Source organism: Panthera tigris, chromosome B3 (genome assembly GCF_018350195.1).
Source record: "Panthera tigris isolate Pti1 chromosome B3, P.tigris_Pti1_mat1.1, whole genome shotgun sequence".
Classification (NCBI taxonomy): Eukaryota; Metazoa; Chordata; class Mammalia; order Carnivora; family Felidae; genus Panthera; species Panthera tigris.
Window position 1 is genome coordinate 22,693,441 of NC_056665.1, and position 7,617 is coordinate 22,701,057.

Consider the following 7,617-nt stretch of genomic DNA (forward strand, 5'->3'; position numbering starts at 1 on the left):
ATTGCATTGCACAGGACAAATAATTTCCAAAATCTGGAGATACAAGTGTACCAGACATTGGCAACTGAGTTATGCTTCCTGGAGTACAGAGAATCACAAAAGGATCCCCTCATGACCCTAGTAGGGAGAGAATAACCATTATTAACTCAAGCTATGTTAATATATGGTACATGTGGAAATATTTACAGATATTATACATATTAACCATACAAGTACATGGGTTAGCATATACATACATAGTTCCTTATATGTCAGTGCAGATGCCCTACAACAAGGATACCCCATACTACAGACTGCATGTTTGTGTCTCTCCCAAATTCATATACTGAAATCCTAATGTCTAATGTAATAGATGAGGTCCTTGGGAGGTGAGTAGGTCATGAAGGTAGTGTCTACATGAATGGAATTATCATTCTTCTAAGAGGGACCTTCAGAGCTCTCTAGCTTCTTCTACCATGTGTAGACACAGCATAAAGTCAGCAGTCTGCAACCTGGAAGGGGGCCTTCACCAAACCAAATCTGCTGGCACCCTGACCTTGGACTTCTACCCTCCAGAACCAAAACAAATAAATTTCTATTGTTTATGAGTCACTCAGTCTGTGGTATTTTATTTTATAGTAGCCTGAGTAGATTCAGACACTTCACTAGCAACAAGCATACCTACCACACAGATCTAGAGTTCTAATATGATTCTACAATAAAAGGAACCAGGACCTTTGAAGAAGTGGCTGATTCTAGTGTTGGGACAGTATATACACAAGATGATCCTACAACATGTTGTAATAGAAGAAGGTAAGAAAGTACAAAAAACTCACATGCCCCAAAAAAACCATAATGATGGCTGTATGTCAAAGTCACATAAAAGCAAGCCAAAAGAGCTCTCACTGGTCAAAGCTGGAAGAATTTTCACAACAAAATAATTGTATAGTATTGGATTATAACCCAAAGTATAAAATAAATATCTTTAAGTTCATACTGATATAAGTGATTATTAAATAAATAAATTAGGGAGAAGAGACAAATTTCTTCTATAGAAGAATTCCAAAAATCCATGTAGTTTCTCAATTCTCAAGAAGGTGTCACATAACTCTCCATTCCTGTGTGGGCTGTATCTAGTGACTTCTTTCCAAAGACTCAGTAGAGAAAGGTGGCAAAAAGTGACTTTATTTGGAAAAATTTGACAAATATATTTCAGCCAGGTAGTCAACAACAGTGGTAAGTCATGTTGATGGTTTGTACCCTTGGTATGATAGGATGAAAAGACACACTGTACCTCTCTATTTTTCCTTCTCCAAACACACAGCTGTAATCTAATCGTTGAGAACAGCATCAGACAAATCCAAATAGAGAGACATTCTACAAATTTCCTGACCAATACTCCTTAACACTCTCAAGATCATCAAAAACAAGTCAGAGAAACTGTCATAGCCAAGAGAAACCTAAGGAGATATGTCAGCTAAATTATGTGGGGATGTGGCAAGAAAATATTCTATTTTGGATAGGATCTTGGAACAGAAAAAAAATAGACATTAGATAAAAACTGGGGAAATCTAAATAAACTATGGTCTTTAGTTAGTACTAATTTCACCATATTGGATCATCAGTTGTAACAAATGCATCATACCAATGAGAACTCTTCTCTATCTCCACAATTTTTATGCAAATGTAATACTGTTATATATACTAAGTATAATAAAAATTAAAGATGAAAATAAACATATATTACTCATTCTACCTAGAGATGGCTGTCTCAGACCATAGCAATCTTCATTCCTTGTCAATTTCTTTTGCCTCTGTCTTCATAGCCCTTTTTTCTCTCCAAAGTCATAGAGTTTTGTTTGTTTTTGTTTGTTTCTTTCTTTTTGCCAACAGATTGCTAATGGTTTCATGTTTTGCTATAATTGTTTTAGTTATGTATGTCATATATACTAACTGTATTTTGAACTCTCCGATGACAGGAATTTATTTCACCTTCACTGAATTGCCCTTAATGTAATGTCTCAAGCTTCTATAAAGGTCACTATAAAGCAAACATACCCATACAAAATTCATCTTCTTTTTTTTTGTGCTTAAAACATTGTAGGGGAGGGAACACTTCAGGAATAGTGAGTGAAGACTTCTGAAAACCTATTTTTCTAAAAATTCAGCAAGAATACTGACCAAGTATTGTCAAAATCAATCAACCCAGGCCTTAGAACAATCGGAGGAGTGTTTATTGAAAAGCAGAGATGAATCTCATCTCAAGAACAGTGAGCACTGTGGCATTTAATTTGCCCTATTTCCATCCCACTCTCTCCAGCTCTGTAGTACCCTCAGAAACAGATTCACAACTACAGTGACTCTGAAAACCAAAACACTAAAGACTGCTACAGGGAACACACCAGTATAGTCCCCCCCAAAACATCTTCTCCAGAGAATTGTCATTATTTGACCTATGTGCTTCTTCCACTACACACCCAATTGCACAGTTTGTCCTTATTTGAATTGACTCAAAGCTAACTCACAGCTAGTCTTTTCCCTAGAGCATTTGATGAAAGCAATCAGAGGCAATTAAATTCAGCTGTCTGAGGCAGGCACTGTTACCAGTTTGGGGTCAAATAAGAGACTGGCCAAAACCTGTAAATGAAAGCTGTAAAATGAGAATGTTCATACTCTTCTTTGAAAACCTGTAGCAAATTTCTGTCATCTAGAAGCCCATGTGCATGTATAAGGCTGTGCACATATCAAGGAAAATTTGGCCAAAATCTCTTATCTGTGGATTAACTGAATGCTCTGAAAAGCAGTATGTGAAAGCTAAGTCAAAGATGTAAACTACCCATTGTAGGAATTGAAGGAGCTTTGAAGGAATACATAAAGCCCACTGATAAAGAATGGAAGACTTATAATCATAGGCATTTAAGGAAATCTCTGCATAATCATTAGCCAACTATTAAGTAGATTGAGCAGGTTTCAATGGTCACAAGACAAAAAATTACATAATTAGTTGAAGAGATTCACTAAACCATCAAACAATGTTAACAACAACCAAAACAAATACCAATAACAACAAACACTGGAAGGATTAAATCTCCACTATTGCCAAATTATAGTAAAGTTGTCCAATTTTCAAAGAACCCTTATGAAACATTCTAAGAAATAGGAAAGCATGGCCTGTACACAAGAATAAATAGTAGTTAATAGAAATTGTCTCTAAGAAAGGCAGACTTTATACTTACTAGACAAAGATGTTAAATCAGACATATTCAAAGATAGATTGATATGCTCAAAATCCTAAAGATAAACATACCTAAAGAACTAAAGGAAAGTATGAGAATGATATTATCAAATAGAGAATATTAATACAGAGATTGAAATAAAAAAAACAGTCAAATAGAAATTCTGAAGTTGTAAAGTACAATAACTGAAATGAAACATTTAAGAGAGAAATTCAACATATTTAATATGGCAAAAGAAAGAATCCGTGAACTTGAACATAGGTTAGATAAGCGAAACAAATGGGCTTATTTACACAATGAAATATTATTCAGCTCTAGAAGATTAAATACTGACACATGCTACAACATGGATGAACCTTGAAATAATATGTTAACTGTAAAGAGCCATACACATATGCCACATATTCTATGATTCCATTTTTATAAAATGTTAAGAACAGATAAATCCATAGAGATAGAAAATAGATTAGTCATTTCCAAGGACTGGTAGAGGGGATGAAGGAGAATAGAATGCTAATAAGGATAGGGTTTATTTTTGAAATGCTAAAAATATAGTGAAATTATATAATGGTAATATTTGGACAACTCTGTGGATATATTAAAAATCACAGAATTGTACATTCTAAACAGGGATTTAATGATATTTTAGTGCATCAATAAAGCTGTCATTTATTTTTTTCAAATATCAAAGCACATTGCCCACCAATCACCTGGAAAAGCCTACCTGAGCAATTTCTTTTAGTATATAGAGTTAAGAGAATTTTTACTTTCCTAAAGTTTCTGATAATCACTACTGAACATGTCCCACTTACTTCCTTTTTAGAAACCTCAGAATCAAAATTGAAATTCATATATAGAAATGAGGGTGGTTTTATGATCTTTTTCTATGCACCCTTTATTTTTCTTATTTAGGCCTTTTCATCTCAATTCCTTCTGATCTTGATATTTTGGTTGTTTGAGAGAGAAAGGGAGAGCACGCGCATGCACACACACACACACACACACACACACACACACCATGCACATAACCAGAGAAGGGGCAGAGGGAGAGAGAGAGGAATCTTAGCAGTCTCCACAGCCAGTGTGGAGACTGATGCAAGACTCAGTCTCACAACTGTGAGATCATGACCTGAGCTGAAATCAAGAGTTGGATGCTTAGCTGGCTGAGCCACCTAGGTGCACTCCCACACACACTATATTCTATGACAATTATAATTTCAATAGGTTTCCCAATATGTTTCTATTGTAAATATCTTCAAATAAAGGATAAAAATAACTTGCAGAATGATTTGTCAATAATTTACATTTGAATATGAATATCAAATAATATAACAATTATTTGAAAATTAACATGGAGCTTTGAATACCTTGATGACATGTTGATTGATTTTAACATAATTGAAGTAAGTATACAAATACAATATTTACTGTATATTTACTGCTCATCTTGTTCAACACAACATCTGATACTTGAGTTCTGTTTGTAGAATTATTCTCAAATGGCCATACATCCTCTGTAATATTTTTGTTTGTTGTGTCTTATTATTCTATTTTATTTTTTTTAATTTTTTAATTTATTTATTGTCAAGTTAGCTCACATACAATGTAGTCTTGGCTTCAAGAATGCTGATTTGTAGGGGCAAATGTACCCCAATGTATATAGCAGCACTATCAACAATAGCCAAATTATGGAAAGAGCCCAAATGTCCATCAAGTGATGAATGGATAAATAAGATATATATATCTACACACACACACACACACACACACACACACACACATATATATATATACACACACACACATATATATATACATATATATGTATGTATGTATATATATGTATGTATATATGTATATATATATGTATGTATGTATATATACATATATATGTGTGTGTATACACACACACACACACACAATAGAATAATACTTGGCAATGAAAAAAGAATGAAATCTTACCGTTTGCAATAATGTGGATGGAACTTGAGGGTATTATGCTAAGTGAAATAAGTCAGTCAGAGAAAGACAGATATTATATGATTTCACTCATATGTGGAATTTGAGAAACTTAACAGAAGACCATAAGGGAAAGGAAGGAAGAATAAGATAAAAACAGAGAGGGAGGCAAGCCATAAGAGACTTTGTAATTTTTTTTTTATTTACAATTTTTATTTTAAAATCATAGAGAGTTAGAGAATGGTCTAATGATGGTTCATAAACTTTGGCTTTTATATCATGGTTACTAATTTTGTAAGCATTCTCTACTATGAGAAATAACATGCATCAGACTCCAAAAACTGTCCCCTATCCCATACCAAGGGTCCAAGGACTTCATTTATCAAATATCTCTCAGACTTCCTTTCCTATCTCTTTCTCTTCAACTACACTATCATTTTAATGTTATAGTACTTTAGGTCAGTTTATTACTTATCTGTCTTTGTATAAAGGTAGATAGAAGATAGATGATAAATATAGGATTAGATTAGAGAGATAGATGACAGTCCTTTATTATTTTGGATACATTTTAATCTGTCCTTTGCAGCTCATTTTACAGCATCTTTCAGACCTCAACCCATACCCCATTACCACTACACTCAGTGTCTTAGTTTAAATGTCAGGACCTCATCATTTATAACCAATTTTCACTGTGGAAAGTAATGTACCATTTTATATAAATTGTTTTTGGGATCTAATAACTTTACTTCTTATTCTTTAATTTTTTTTTTAAAGTAAGCTCCATACCCAGTGTGATTTGAACTCACAACCCTGACATCAAGACCTGAGCTGAGATCAAGAGTCAGTGCTTAACCAGCTGAGACACCCAAGACCCCATCTTATTCTTTAGATATACTTTTCATATGACAAGTCTAATCCTAGGTTCAAGATTTTTCCCTTCCAATTCTCAGCAGAGTCTTTTCAAAATATCAGTTATCGTTTAAAAGTTACAATTTCACCCACACCTATGATGTTTTCATTTCAGGTCCAGGGGAAAAAAAAGAAAAAAAGTTTTGGCTTTTCCTCTGTTCATGAAGCATTTACATCTTAAATACACACTAATAATAAAATGACTTAAATTCAATAAAATTAAAATGAAATTTAAATGAGGTAGACATTTCAAATTGAAAACAGAACTTTAGGGGTGCCTGGATGCTCAGTCAGTTAAGTGTCTGACTCTTGATTTTGGCTTGAGTCATGATCTCATGGTTGGTGAGTTCAAGCACTGTGTCAGGCTCTGCACTGACAGTGCCGTGAAATTCTCTCCCTCTCTCTGAGTCTCTCCCCTGTTTGTTCTCTTTTTCTCAAAATAAATAAATAAACATTAAAAAACAAAAGAACAGAGAACTCCTTTTACTTGAGCATCACAAAAATTAAAGTACTTATTCATAAATCTAATGACATATGTAAAAGATCTATATAAGGAAAACTACAGAATTCTGGTGAAGGAAATCAAAGAATAAATAAATGGAGATATATTCCATGTTCATAAATAAAAATATTAAATACTGTCCAGACATCAGTTCTTCCTAACTTGATATATAGTTTCAATGCAATAGCAATCAAACTCCCATCAAGTTATTTTATGGACATTGATAACCTAACTCTAAAATTTATATGGAGAATAAAAAGATCCAGAATAGCCAACACAATATTGAAAGGAGAAGAAAAAAGTCAGAACACTGACACTACCCAACTTCATGCCTTATTATAGTATATATCACGCTATAATATATATCAAGACAGTATGATATTGATGAAAGAAATAGACAAAAAAATGGAACAGAGGAGAAAGCTGGAAAAATATACCCCCATAAATATATCAATGGATCTTTTACAAAGGAGAAACGTGATACAATGGAGCAAATATAGTATCTTAAATAGTACTGGAACCACTGGACCTCCATATGCAAAACCAACCAACCAACCAACCAACAAAAAAACCCAGAATCTAGGTTCAGACCTTACACCCCACACAAAAATTAAAACAACATAGAACATAGGCCTAAATGTAAAATGCAGAACTATAGAACTCCTAAAGACAATGTAAAAGAAAACCTAGACAACTTTGGATATGGTGATGCCTTTTTATATAAAATACCAAAGACATTATCCATGAAAAATAACTAATAAGTCGGATGTAATTAAAATTAAAGACTTCTGTCTTGCCAAAGAGAATGAGTAGACAAGCCACAGACTGGGTGAAAATATTTGAAGATACATAAAAAGAACTGTTATCCAAAATATACAAAGAACTCTTAAAAATTAGCAATAAGAATACAAACAACCCAATTAAAAAATGTTCCAAAGATTTTAATAGACACTTCACCAAAGAAATATTCAGATGCCAAATAAACACATGAAAAGGTGCTCTACATTATATGCCATTGGGGAGATGCAAACT